Source organism: Trachurus japonicus, chromosome 1, assembly GCF_045865225.1.
Source record: "Trachurus japonicus isolate A0001 chromosome 1, Traja_1.0".
Taxonomy (NCBI): domain Eukaryota; kingdom Metazoa; phylum Chordata; class Actinopteri; order Carangiformes; family Carangidae; genus Trachurus; species Trachurus japonicus.
Genome location: NC_140907.1, coordinates 24,191,202 through 24,206,458, shown reverse-complemented (window position 1 = coordinate 24,206,458; position 15,257 = coordinate 24,191,202).

The following is a 15,257-nucleotide window of genomic DNA, read 5'->3' as shown; positions in this document are numbered from 1 at the left end:
ACAGTAATGAACTTTTGAAGTTCACATTTTAATTGTGCTCTTTGTAGTACTGCCTGAACTCAACAAACTAGTAATTACTGCAGGGACATTTAATTGAGCTCATATTGTGTTAATGAACTTTTCCCATCCTGTGTAGTTGCTGCTGAGGACATATTTTCTGAAGTCGTCTAACAGACACCAATGCATTAAGCAACACTAGGACATATTGTATGTGAGAACTGTCTTCTGCAAGTCTGCTGACTATACAGATAAAGACACAAAGTCTATTTATCTTCACTCTTGATTTGTTGTGCTGTATTTATGTAACAATCTGAATATCAAAACAAGATAAGAGAGACAAATAATAATCAGCTATTGTTGTTGACCATAAATGGTGAAAAGCCAGTGTATACAAACTATTGAAATTGTAACTGTACTTGAAGATGTTTTATTTTTTCCTCTAATGTTTCTTGCAGTCAGTGTCAGCAGTAAATAGAGCACTCTGTGTCACTGATGAGTCTGGGAGCCAGAGGGAAATATTTATGATGGAATTAGATTCTTTTTTTTCTCTAACTGGAAAACTGAAGTTGCTGCATGAATTTGTTAGAGATGAAATGACAATTGACTTTCAACATCTGTGGCAGCCATCTGTGCCATTCCAAAGGTAGCCTTTTCTGTTTGTTCTCCATATGCTCTGGCTCTTATGAGATGAGTCGTTGGAGTCTGAATACAAGACTCATGTCGTAATGGAAACCTAACAATGTCCCCTGAGCTCTCGGCTCGCACTGACAATGACTGACAGGCAGTTTCTGTTGATCACAGACTTAAGTCCCATTTGAGAGCACTGCCTACTCCTGCTCATGAATACTCATAAGCTTTAATGCAGAAAAGTGGATCTGTGGTTCATAAACCTCCAGGTGTATCTTGGAGGAATGATTAAAAATAGCTTAGGTAGGAGGATGAAATGTGCTTTAGGGTCTATTTAAATACCCTGTGTCAAATAGTGTGTATTATAGTTGCAACATATTCTTTAGAGGCAGTATATTGTGGTCGCCGTGTTCAGCTGCGAAACGACATTATCAGACAACTGTTGCCTTCTCAGCAAGTCAGACAATGAATGGATCAATGTATATTGTTGCACTATGTCAAAGGAATGTGAAGCATGAGGTACTGATGGAGGTAACGGTGATTTGAGTTTGCGGCATGGCATGCAGGTACCGCTACCCTTCCTGCGAGAGATGGGGCATGGAAAAATGTTGAGAGATTAGCCCAACACAGAAACAACCGCAAAACCTCTTATTTTTCATTCCTCCTCCTGTCAATGTGAAGTATTACTGTCTCTTCCGATCTTGACACGCTCTTACCAAACGCACACGGGGCCTTTCGTTTAACTGCTGTTCCCTTCACAGAGCTGTTAAATGGCTCATTAGTAAGGCTAAGGTGTCATCTACTGAAGGACAAATGTATTGGCTCTGCAGCTTTACCTGTGCTGTCATATACGTTAAGAATGGAGATTAGTGCCGTCTGTGTAGCTCCACAGGAGAAAGTGGTGCAGTAGGATATTTTAATTATCTGTTGACATTAATTAAATAATTATATTTGATTATGATGTCAACGGTATCTCGCTGGGGTGTTATGAACTTTGGTGCTTTTGTTCCTGTGAAAACATTCAGTATTGAACTCCATTGAGGGTTTTTAGACCTCTTGAATGTCAAGGCAGCTGGAGGGAAACATGTACACTCCATCGCGTTGTGTGACCTTGGTTATTCTACATATATCCAACTTGATGATGCATGTGTCTACCTTTTTATATTGAATTATGCTACAGGGATATGGGGATTTAAACAACCTGAAATTGCAGACTCCTCAGAATACAGAGCGGAGCTATGATAACTTCAGAGGTTCATAAATTTTCCTCTATCCTGGCAGATCAGTGCGACATGGGATGATTACCAGGGTCAGAGCAACAGAAAAATGAGATGATCGGACTCAAATCAACCGATTAAAATAGCAGAGGATAAAATTAACATGTTATAGGTGTTTTATGTTCAGAAACATGCTTTATGAATGAATGAATGAATGAATGAATGAATGAATATTTTATTTTCGTGTCATGCCACCACTGTGGCCCATCCCATACGAGATTACAAGACACAATAAGAAATACAAAAAAAAAAAACTAGACAGTCCTTCCTGTTGGTGTTACCTGCCACACAGGTGTGACATAAATAAACAAATTCAGATTACTTTCATTACTCAACTATATATCACTCTTCGTCTCATTGCCCAAGCCTTTTCAAGAAATAAAGAAAATGCAAAAATATTCAAATGAAAAAGAAGTTTAAGCTTCTCAGCATCGTCTAACCACACAAATTCGTTATTTGGATCTACTTTACTGAACATTTTTTGTCTTATAGAGTCATAGAAAGGACAATAGAACACAAAATTAATTTCATTCTCCACCTCTTGGATGTCACATAAATTACAAATCCTAGCGTCTTCTGCTGTGCCGACATATCTGCCTGTCTCGATGTGAAGACCAAGAATACCAGCTCTCAATTGAGCACACAGGGATCTTTTCTTTTTTGACAAATTATACAAAACATAGTTTTCTGGGCCAAATACCTGTTTTATTTCACAGTAAGTATGCAATTTTGGTTTACCCCAAGTATCTACTGTAATGCCCATCTATCTTTACTTTGTTGAAAAATAATTTCTTTCAATACTCTATATTCTTTTATATTAATATAACTCAGCATTGGTTTGTTGTATGTAAACAGGGATAACAGATGCTCCGTCTTTTGGTCAGGTCTGGTAAAAGGGTTTAGAAAATACTAAAGAATGCTCAAATCATAATGACTCGTATGTTTCATCTTGCTTGTATAGAGGCCAAAGATCTTAAGTTGCACAGCTGGTTATTGAGGTTTGTAGATTCAAACCTTGTGCATTTTGGAGGAAAACTGATTGTGAATGCAATCTCTGTGAAAAGAGACGTGGGAAGTGAGTCCCATTTTTCTTTTGTAGTGTATATAAAAGTGTCCTTAAGTGTGTCAGTTTTTCATGAAATCGCACGACAACATGCCGTCATATTCTCTTTTTTTGTATGATGTTTAAATTTTGTAACTGTCAAACTGTACATCAAGTATTTATTTACATTACTTACCTTAGATACTTTGAAAAATGTGTGGGATTGGCATTCTGGATCTGGCTCTTAATAATTTGTGATGCCTTTTAAGTCAGTGCAAAGTGGGCATGGGATGTGCATGAAGAAAGAATAGAACTATTCATTTTTTATTAAATATGAGTTCTTTCCCAGTAACTTGGTGTCACTTCACCAATAGTAAGAATAGAAGCAGAAGGAGAATAAGTAAAGACTTTGTGTTTTACCTGCCGTTGCATAAAAGTGTGGGAATGTATTTCTGATTGAAATTCTGTCAGATACAGCACTATCACCGAGTGGATCTGCTTTGCGAAACACTTAATGTTTGTCCCTTTGGCATGTTTGTCTTTGAGAATGGGGAGTTCTTGCAAAACTTTGCAAATAGTCTTATATCTTATTTCCTCCTCCAGTATCTCTCTCTCTCTCCCTCTTACTCTTGCAGTTTATTTCAGCTTAATTCAGTCTGTTTTATGACATTAATTTATGTTTGTTGAAAGATATTGCTGAACCATTAAGGATAATACAATTCAATAATGAGATAAGAAAAATAAGATGTTGTTCATTAAATAAGATCAATTTGTACAAAAAAGAACAAGACAAAGGCACAGACATGTTCTGCGGGTTGTTGGATTATGTAAAGATAATTATTTGCCACATTCAGTGATGTCGTTCTAAAAACATTCTGCCAATTTGTATAATGATTTAGGGACTGATGACGGTTTACAATTAATTCAGTTTTGAGTTTTGGTTAGATTGTCCAGATGGGCAATATTCGTTAATTTGATGTTGATGTGATTTGTAGTTGGAAAACAGTGCTGGTCTAGTTGAACTGGGATTGAAAAAGAAGTCAGTCTTACATGAGCAGTAAATTTCCCACAGCATTAGGTTCTAATTGTAGCATTAGTTGGGGGGGGTTATGGTATTCATTAAATTATTGAATTATACCATACTATGTGCAAGGCTGCAAATTTAAGTACTTTGTTACAAATTCTGCACATTGTTACAAACAAATTGTGACCAGCCACTGAGCCCAGTCTAGGTAAAAGAAAGAGTGGAACAGTAAAAACTTTATGGATTTTTGACAGTCCACCAGTTCAGCGATGCGGTGGAGCCTCGATTGCCAGTCGACTGTGACAGATCGTACCTTGTGAACGTGTTTGTATTTGGGAAAAGAGGAGCCGAGTGAATCAATGCTCTGCACAGAGCTCTGCAGGAAAATTTGATTTTACTCATTCGAAATGGAGGGGAAAAACAACTTGTGGTGGTTAGTGTTTGTATTATGGAGGGCTGCAAATACATCAAAGTATGAGGAAACACTGAAGTCTCTGGACGAACAGACAGAAGGAACTGATAAGTGTGTGTAGCGTCTAAACGTGGTCGGTCGTGTGGTGGTTTGGTAAAAAGCCAATTTGCCCTTTACTCAGGGCGTTGTGCTCCATATGGAAGGCTAGCATCCAGGCGCTGATAAAACCATCCGCAGATTACTGCTCACACAAATGCCTCGGTAATTGTTTGAGTCTAATTTATCTCCACTCTTATGTATGGTTATAGAAATAAGCCCCCGGCTCAAGCTCACAGGGACGCAGCCTAACTAAAGAATGAGATTGAACAACTGAGGCACTGTCTGTCTCAGTGTCTCAGTCCTGATGCTGTCAGGTCCACATGTTTTGCTGAATTTTATATACATTTTTCCATGCCGTTGTTTTTTTGTTTTGTTTTGTTTTTCTGTTATTTATTCAAGAATGATTAGTTCTCTTGAATTTATTTCTGTTCCTGAATTTGTGTTCTTGTTTAAAGGGATAGTTCACTCAAAATTGAAATTTCACTCATTATCTACTCGCCCTCATGTCGACTAAGGGTTGGGAGAAGTTTCAGAGTCCTCCGTGCCTTCTCGGAGTTACAGGGGGGCTCGGCGCAGCACTGCATTGCCATATGACGGTCGGTAGCGAACGGGGCTCACTTTTCTTCGTCCAAACAGACACACCAAAAAACATCCAAATACCTCCATAGTGCTCGTCTGTAATGTCCCTCTTGTATTGAAGCCCCAACATGAGAAATTGTTCTGAAAAAAATTAAATTGAAATTTCAATTTTGAGTGAACTATCCCTTTTAAGCTGTTCAATCCGGCCCAGAGCTGATTTTGATGCATGGACTTCTAAATTTCGCTGAGTTTCTGATGATGATGATGATGTTGTAGTTGGTAGTGGTTAAAAAAAAGGAGGGGGGGGTTTGCATTCCTTGTTGCACCACTCCAGCCAGCCCTATAATCATAAATCTCCCTCACTGACTGAACATAGTTCCACCATTGGTCACCCAAGTACCATGTGACTTGATTTGTAGTTTGGTGATTACTCTTTCAACATTAATTAGCACTAATTAGCATTAATTAGGGTGGTGTTTACTGCAGCCTAAGTTTTGATTGAGGCTTGTTGCGTCTCATTGCTGCTATAAAATACATACCTCTGCAAGGACGTCATGTTCACACTGTCTGTTTTCTGGTCTGTCAGCAGAATTATGCAGAAAATGATGAGCCAATTTGCACCAAACTTGGCAGAGGGAGCAGGTGCAGGGAAAGGAGTAGTTGTCGGTTAAGTTTTTGATCAGCCAGCAATTTTCACTGTTCGGCATGCCAGAACAGTGAAAACCATGCTGCTTATAATGTTTAACATTGATTTCCCTTGTTCAGTGGAGGGAGATAGATTGGCAGCAGGGGAAGTTGTAGGTTATGGCACCTTCAAATCTGCTTCCAGGATAGAGTGGTGTTGTGAGAAAGTGGTGAAGAGCAACTGTAATGTGATTCATGATACTTTTGTATTTGTCTTCTTGCCATTGACTGCACCAGCTAAGGGTCCTGACATTAAATATATTGCTGTTTACCACTGTTCATATTTTTACATAATCATCAAGATGGTTTACAGTAATGCTGAAAGTTTGATGTTATGTGGTGAGGAGAGTCCTCTAGTCTGAGTCTGGCCTGAGAAAAAGTCTCCTCTGCTGACAAAAACACAGGAGGATGAGGTGAGAGGAGACACACTGAGACGGACTAAATAAGATGGTGAGAGGACCAAAGAGACACAACAGAGTCGGGAAGTAAAACACACAGGGTGAAGCAGCTGTCGGTCACAAACCAAAAAAACAAGACAGTTGTATCACCAGTTCAAAAAGCAGCAATGAAAGGGACAGGGCAGAGCAGCAGTGGATGCAGAAGAGACAGTGGTGAAGACCTGCTGGTGGAGGAGATTGGTTTCAAAGTCCCTGCTCTCAAAAGAAAGCAAATTAATGACACGAGAGGCTTCCGGTCCAATAAATGAGAGAAAGCAGGAGCAGCAGCCGGAGCGTGAGTGTAGCATGAGGGAGGTGGACTGCGCTGAAGATAGGCAGTCTAACACTGTCTCACAATTATCTGCTAAATCACAGCAGGAGCAGATTGAAGAGATCCTGCAAATAAAAAATATGAAAAAAGTTCTACGTACCTTCACAGAAATTAAATTTCTTGTCAGATCACAGACAAAGATAAGGAAGGTCCACTGACCAGGAAGTCTAGATACCCCAGATAGAAACAAGAATGTAATGATGAATGCCTTCTATCATGTGTTAGTCCTCACTTCATAGATCATGTATGAGTCCACACTGAGGAAGAGAGCGAGTGTGCTTGAACTTGTTAAATTCGGGAGCATTATATGATGATGGTTCAAGAAATGCACAGTGACACTTCAAATTAAACTGACTAGAGGTGGAAATTTGTTTTGAGTCATCTCAGCAGAATCATGCAGAGAGGAAGTTGTGCTGCTCTTCTTCTCTAATAACGTTCTGCCAAAGTCTGCAGTGAAGGAAATAACGAAGGGGACACATACTGTACAGGATTACTACTGTTGTCTTCCAAGGCAGGGCCTGGTAGAGTTTAGTTTGGTTTTAATGAACCCAGAGTCGATGTGGTCAGGAGGTTTTTTTTTGGAGATTTGAACTGCACAGAGAACGTCAGCTGGAGAGAAATCATATTGAACCTCATGCTGCTTTAAAATGTGCAGTGAAGCAGCTGGTGCAAGTTCACAGGTTAACTGGCATATGGAGATTAATACATGACAAACACAGATGGAGATTTTTCTCCCTTTATGAACTGATTAGATATTTGGAGCTACTGTATTTAAATGGTGAAGAATATTGCCTATAGCTTTTTTCTTTTCTTTTTTTTTTTTAGATTATTCTATGACGTCTTGGTGTTTTCAGCATTGAGGAAAGTTTTTACCCTGTGACAGTAAAGTGTGCAATGTTATTTAGTTTGTTTACGTCAGTTGATTTTTGCGCAGTAGCAGACAGCCAAAAATAGTTGGCTTTAACTTTTCTCACAGGACCTGTGAACATTTTTACACATAAATATACAGTTTTTCTCCCACTATATTTAGGAGCAGAGGTGTTACATCTAAGTGTTATATTGGAGCCTGTTAGTTTGGCATGCTTATGACTGTGTGTATGTTTTCATATTTTCATGTGGAGAAAGATTGTTTTCTAAAAATAATATCTCTTGTGTGGCTGTTCTTGTCGACCATTTTAATTATTACATGTGTACGTGTGAACTAAGAATGAGACGTTGTTACAAGATGATTTTACTTGAGTGAAGGGAATCCTTTTGCTAATCTGGGCCTTAAAAATAGACCAAACTGGACTGACAAGACTATAATACTCCTGCATCTGCAGACTTGTTCATGATGAATGGGAACGCTCTATAAACGCGTTGTTCAAGCTCTGAACAAGAGAAGGGACACCGTGTGAAGAGAGGGACTAAATGTGCAGGATGACTCTAAACCAGTGTGGAGGCTGTTTTATAAACCACTGTGAAACAAGAGATCAGGTGATCCACACTAGACAATCCTTCAGGGAGCGCCGCCTGTCAACAGCTTTGTTTCTAGGATCAATCCCATTAAATGACTTTTCCTCCAGGAACTAGAAAAAGTTCTACTGTTTCCTCAACTGTAAAGGACTCTTTCGATTTTAGACAGTAAAATGGTTCCTAAATTAGTAAAAGTTGGTGTGAAAGTTTTACTTTTGGTGTTGGCTCAAAAAAGATAATGCAAAGAAGTTGAGAGGCCAAACTGCCGTGTTTTCATGGAATCAGGAAAAGGCTTGAGGTTATTAACCCTGAGCCAGACGGAGGTTTCAGGAGAGGAGTTGCTGTCGGTGCTGAAGTTGTTGGTGACAGCCAAAGAAGGTAGATTTCAGATTCTACTCATGAACGTTGTTAATGAATTTCTGTCTAAGTGGTGCTTCACTAAGCTGTCTGTTCTGTTGGTGAGGGGCTGCTGAGCTTTAAATCTGTGTTTTTATGAGATTCTTAAATCTTTTTTTTATCTGTGCTTAATCTGATAATTATGTTGAGGTTGTTCCCCTTTCTACTGCTCTCCTCTGACTCTTCTCACCTTTTTGGTTTTTCATCAGGCAAAACTTGTGGTACCTGGTTTTATTTTGGCATCAGCACCCCTGTGGTTCAGACGGTGATGTGAAACACTGCAGACTACTGATCGGTATCACTGCATTATCATTGTGGAAGATGGGGAATTTACAACCGTGACATTTTTTAAACAGCGATGAGACTTTAGTCTGTTATTTCTGTTAGTTACTGTATCTTTCTGCCCCCCCAAAACAAGGCAGCGGTCAACAGAGGAGGAGAACAGACATCTCCTCTCTCTTTAGTATATCACATATGCTCAGTATCCTCCATTATCGTTGCCGTGATAGCTTCTTGTATTGTTGCTATGGTCGCAATGCTGTATTGAGGGGAAAAACGTGGGGAAAAGAGACCTCTACTTCACGGTGCCATGCAGTGGAAAAATGCTGTTATTCGAAAAAAAAAAAATGTCTATCTCCCTGTCTGTATACATCCCACCTTTCTCATCCTGTCATCCGTTGCTATCAGTTTGGAGGAAGAAATAGATTGTCTCCTTGCTCTTGCAATCAATTTGTGTCAGCTCACAGGTTTCTCTCTGGGGCACTTGGTATTCACAAAATGAAATAATGGACCACCATAAATTTTGTAGAGAGGCGTTGTCTGTTCCACTTATGTTTAGGGAGATCTCCGCTAGATAACTCTTGACAGCATCTACGATACAGGGCTCAACAGTGCGAGCATTTCACTTGCAGTAACGACTAAAACTAGATGTGTGTGAACTGTAAAATGTATTGAGGAGCACACTTGTGAATAAAAAAGTATTTTAGTCTTTTTATAAGAATCACGTCTAACAGCTTTTTTTTTCAACATAAAGGTTAATAACAACAATGATGGTGATGTTATTAACCTTTGAAGCCTGCACTGCAGTAACGTAGTGGAGGACTAGACGCTCTTCTGGAGGCTGCCAGTTGGAAGCTACGGAAAATAACCTGGGTAACACTTTGAGCCTCTAATCTGCGTGACTCTCTGCATGCATGTCGGTCACATGTGGCACAACCCACCACCATCAAAAGTAAATTAGTCTAACAGGGAAACACTGTCCTTTTGAGTATAAATGGACAGAGCCGACTTTTTTTTTTTTTTTGGCATTTAGAGCTAAGAAGAGCTACTTAATTATAGAGGTGTTCATGCCTCTTATACACTTTAAGCAGCTTAAAATATGAATAATTGCATTATTATCAAATGAGTAGTTTCAAGCAGAAATAATTAAAAAACCCAGTGTGTACTTTTTGTACATGTGTTTTTACATATCGGCCTTGTGTCTTTCATGAGGCTATTAAGAAAACATTGTGATGATTAATGTTTCACACTCTCACTAGTTGTTCTCTGATATATACTGATCATTTTACCTTGAGATCAATAAGCCTTTCCTGCTCATCAGTTAACTGCCACCACATCTGTCTCAGCATCCCATGATAGTTCCTCTTGTTTTTAACAAACTACCTCATGCTGTGGTATTTCAGAGCACCCTAAATATAGCAGTTTTTCATCTTTTACCCCAAGGCAGAAATACAGCATCCAGGTAGACACATAGCCGTATATTCACTTAGTCATTGAAATTCATGAGGAGAGGGATAAAAAACAAGGCTAATTTTTCAAGAGCAGGTTCTCAAGCACCAGACCATTTGTAAAACCTGTTCAGATGAATACACATGAAATAAATGTTAACTCTGCTGACAGGCTATTAATAAAAGGCCTCAGTGTTTGATTTAGAGGCGAGGCGAGGCTGCGTGCAGGAGAGGTGGGGATTCTATAAGTGGGCACGGGGAGAAGAAGAAGCCTTATCTGAGGTTAACTGATATCTTTTGGACTTTTTGACTCCCTCAGGTTGATTTGGACTTCTCTTTATCACAATCGGTGCACGCCAGAAGGATTAGCCAGCCAATCCTGGATCAGTGAAACAATGCTATACTGGTGACAACTGGATCGATTATAGCCTCAAATGACTTATTAAGATTTACCAGATCTGTCTGGCTGGGAACTAAATTAGATTACCTGTGAGAGTAAAATGGTTTCTAGATGAGGTGAGGTGGTGGTACCTGTACCTCTTGTCATACTGTTTCACAATCCGTTCATTTGGACGATTTTATAGCGTTTTATTGTTGTTGTACTACAGTATGTAGACATTGACAACAGACTTTTTCAAACACCATACTTGTTATGGTCAGAGAAAAACAGGTGTTACTCATAATGATGGCTATGCTTTGTTCCAGTGTCGCTATAAGTCATGACAGTGTGAGAGCACCAGGACCCTGAGGAGCTAATTAAAATTCAGTCATCACTGTGTTTCGTGCACACCTGTGCTTTCCTACAGTAGTTTGACCTGTCTAAATATCTTCAGTAAAAAGGCCTTATTGAGGAAACTAAACTGGTTGATCACATAGTTTGACATTCATATCGGTTTGAATAGTGCACATACGTAGTTATGTAGTTCAATTCTCATCTCGTTCATTGGGACTGGTAGTAACAGACGGTTTAGAAACGAGACGCCCCATGACGAGTCAGTTTCCTATATCTCTGTCACGTTGGTTTTACCACCACCTGGCCCCTTTAGGAGACCAGCGGCAGCTCTTTAGTCTATTGACTCCAATGGAGAAGTATAAATGAGCACAGATTATAGTCGATTCTTTCGCATCTCTTCTGAACATCTAACACGAAGATGGCAAATTTCAGACAAATCAGGAGAAAATTAGCTCTGTTATAGACCTGTGTTTGTCTCAACAACACACTGTCGCAAGATTTGGCACAGATCTCCTAGGTAACGTCAACTAATGTTCGTGAACGCCCACGGTAACTAATTTTCGTGATGCTAAATATGACTGTTAGCTGTGTAAATATCTAATGTTATCATAAGAAAGTATGCCAGTTTAGGAGACAGGAAGTGTACCATTGCATATCATCGGCACATGAGCCATCTTGTCGTAGAGCATCTTTGGTAGTAAGTCCTCTTGGTCTTACTGTGCTCCTACAGTTTCCTTTCATATGCAAAACAAAAAGTCCTGACACAGGAACTATAGCAAGACATTCTTCCAGTGCAGGGATTAGTAAAGATGTGAAGGTAATAACTGGATTTATTAAGTTCACATCTACTTTGGGTAAACATTGACTCCTAGATGTTTAACCATGACTATGCTCTTTCCTAATGCTCAGAAGAAATGGTTACTTGATTTCATATTTAGTCACGATATTATACTTTAATTCATTTTTATAGGGTGGATTTTTGACTCTGGGTCTTAATTTATAATGTGCGGTGTAAAAACTTCAGAGAGAGCTGGAGCAAAACTAATCAAGAGGAGGAAATACTATCCATTGAAAAGAGCCCATGGTGGTGCCAGCAATCAGCAGGTCTCAAACACAGGCTATTGAGGCAGTGTTGATGCTTGGAGCTGTTGGTTTAGTAAGCAGGGAAAAAGGCTGATGTTTACCTCTTGCTGCCCCCAAACACTGCTCCGTGTAACCTGCTGTGTCTACTGTTTCCCCACCGACCTGAAAAAGCCAGTGTGCAGAATTACCCATCTGCTGGTCTGCAGGCGTGTAGTACAGCCCAGTATGTGAGATTAGGAGATCAAGGGAGTGCATGTCTTTCCTCACCCCGCCTGCGAGCTTGGGTTGTGTGTGTGTAGTCTGAGTGCGAGCTAGGTCAATGTGAAAATATCTGGTAATTTGCCATGAGGTCCACGAGAGTATACGTGCAACATAATGAGAGAAACACAACTGAGGAATGAATCAAAATGGAGCACATTCATTTAAGAGTTATGCTACAATTTGTATTGTAATGACCCCCCTTTTTACCCTGTTATTTCAGGGTAAACGTCATGTAAATAGCAGACCATGAAATTAATCTTCTAACATTACTGTACATACCCTGAAGGAGTAGGCAATGCAGGTAAAGTAATATGATGTACCACATTTCCATACAGGAGAGGTAGGAGGCAACTAGGAATTTAGTTGGAGGGAAGAATGAAGATATGTTCAAAGCCACGTGGAATGTGCATAGCAATGCATTACACTGTCATGGTGGGGGGAGATATTGCAGGCCCATTTTCACCAGGGAAATGTGCCAATTATTAGATAATGTTCAGAACAAGCCGTCATGGATTAAAGCTTTGCAAGAGTCAGGATGCTCTTCAAATGAAGATAGTATGATTAGCATGTAGTCAGCTTTTCCCCACTGCCACATGAAGTTTGAGGCTAAACGGATGATTTCAGTCCTCTCCTATGTAAGCTTTGTTTGCAGGTCCTGTACAAGGAACCCATCGCCAAAACAGAAGTATGTTGAGGTTCATGCATTTGGACAAAATCATGTAAAATATACAGCAGAGCAAAAAGCACTTTGTAGCTGACTGCTGAAATGATCATTTTTGAATTAGTTCTATTGTGTTGTATTGAAATCAATTGATCTAGGGGTTTTAGACAATTTTTCCCCCCCTGTCGGACGTTACGATCGCCTAGCCTCCACCCGCCCCCCCCCCCCCCCACACGCACACACACACACCCGATTGGTCAGTCCGCCACAGTCTCCGTGCAAACCTGTGGGAAACACTGGGATGGTTTTACAGCATGGAGGGATATCTGTGTATCAAACGAATTGCCAGAAAAGCCTCACACTAGTAATAATAATTGAACAATAAATTGGATTTTTAGGTTTCAATGCTGTGACCACCCATTAACCACATGTAGCATCTGTGCATGTGTAGCAGTGAGGAGTGACCTAACACTGAGCTGGCATTGTCTGTGTGTGCTATGTTTGTCATATTAGTCATATTATTTTCAAAGAGGAATATACCCAAGGGCTGTTTAATATCTCTGGTTTTATTCTTTAGTTTTCTGTTTTCCTAACTGGCACAGAATAAATTGGACTTAGATTTTACTGTAGGTAAAACCTTAATTTAATTTGAACTTCATGTGATCATTTCACCATCACACCCCCCCCCAATAAACTGTGTTCTTAATCACATTGCAGCCACAGGGTAGCAACTATAACATAGATATGTCATGAAGACAGTAAGTAATGTAATAAGAGCAAGACTATAAATCTTGAACATAGCACTTGCCCATGCAAATAAACTGCAGTCGTTAACTATACCCATTAGCTTTTAGTGATTTTTTTTCAAGACAAACAACATATTATTGATTAGCATCAATGTGGTAATATCTATTATTCATTGATTTGTTGTTTAGTCCATAGAATACCTTAATGTAGTTAACATTAATAAGATTTATATCAAGCACCTTTATTTTATTTTGTTGTTAACCAATAAAACTCAATCAATGTTGAGAGGCAACCTTGTGATTGGCAGTGATATGAAGGGCTTCTGTCTCGTTTTAGCTTTCAGGGGAAGGAGCATAAAAAGAAAGGAGAAAAACAGCCAGCATTTCTGTGCTTTAAATCTCCTTTTCCTCTGAAGTTAAAGGCCTTCTCTGTTTTTCATCATCGCCTCCAAAAAGCAGACCAATCATCTGACACCTGCGTCATCCTTTAGACCTGATGTCGTCACCTCAAATTCACACAGTTTTTTGTTTTAGTACTTTTATGGTAGAGAGATTATGACAGACTCTAAAAGAACCTTTCTGGTGAATTCTGATTGGGCTTTTAAAGGAAACTGAGGTAAACAAGGACCCAAGCTATTGTGAACTCCTGAGCTGCTGCAGTTTATCTGTCTTCTGATCCGCTGGTCCACCCACAGCGATTGTTGATCCTATTGCTACAGGGGCTGTCCTTTCACCATAATATTGTCAGGCACCCATAAAAATGCCATTCTGCTAAATGAGATGCATTAGCCTTGTGGGGAACATACTCTTCATCAGCTCCCTTTTAAATGAGAGTGATTAACACATCTTCTTTAATAGTGCTTAAAGGAGAGGCTGCTTTCATTTTGGCCTGCAGTCAATTAGTCCCTTGGGAGATAATTCATCATTATCTTTAAGCAGTAAACTGTGGCTGTAATGACAATGATATTTCACAATTCTTAAAAAGAAAACGCTTCAGACTTTTGATGAGGTCTTTGTGTTAATGCATCAAATAGAGTGTTACATTGCACGCTTTCTAAAACGCTGTCACCACATCCCAGAATCATTGCCCTTTCACCATCACAAGAAAGTCATTAGGATTCATCCTCTAAGCACCATGAACATCTGCATTAAGTGTCATGTGACTGTCAATAATTTTCAAGCAGTTTCGCTAAAGAAATGTCGACCTCAAGGCTGTAAAAAACAAAACATAACAAAAAACAAAGTAAGGGAACCCTGAGTTTCTGAGTCACATCACGTTTTGTGTTTGAAATGGGGGGAAATGGGAAAGTTTTACTTTAGTGCTTATTTTGTTTAAAAAACAAACAAAATAAAAACAACAATTGGGTCACTGGATCATTTATAGTAGTGTATAAGCAGTTGTAGAATCTGGCAGAAGAAGCTGTTCTTGAGGATGCCTTCCAAATAAATAAGGAAAGCATGAAATACATTCTGTGAGCAGCGGAAAAAACCTTCAAACAATGAGAAGTCATCTCTGCTCGAGTCCCAAATAAGCATCAAACCAGATACAGTAGGAAATCCCCTGACAATGGAGTAAACCACAGGCCGGTGGTGTACATGTACAGGCTTATGCGAGGACATAAACATGTTCTTGTGTCTGAATTGTTCTCTCAGCCAGCATGGCACATTTTTACATGAACATTT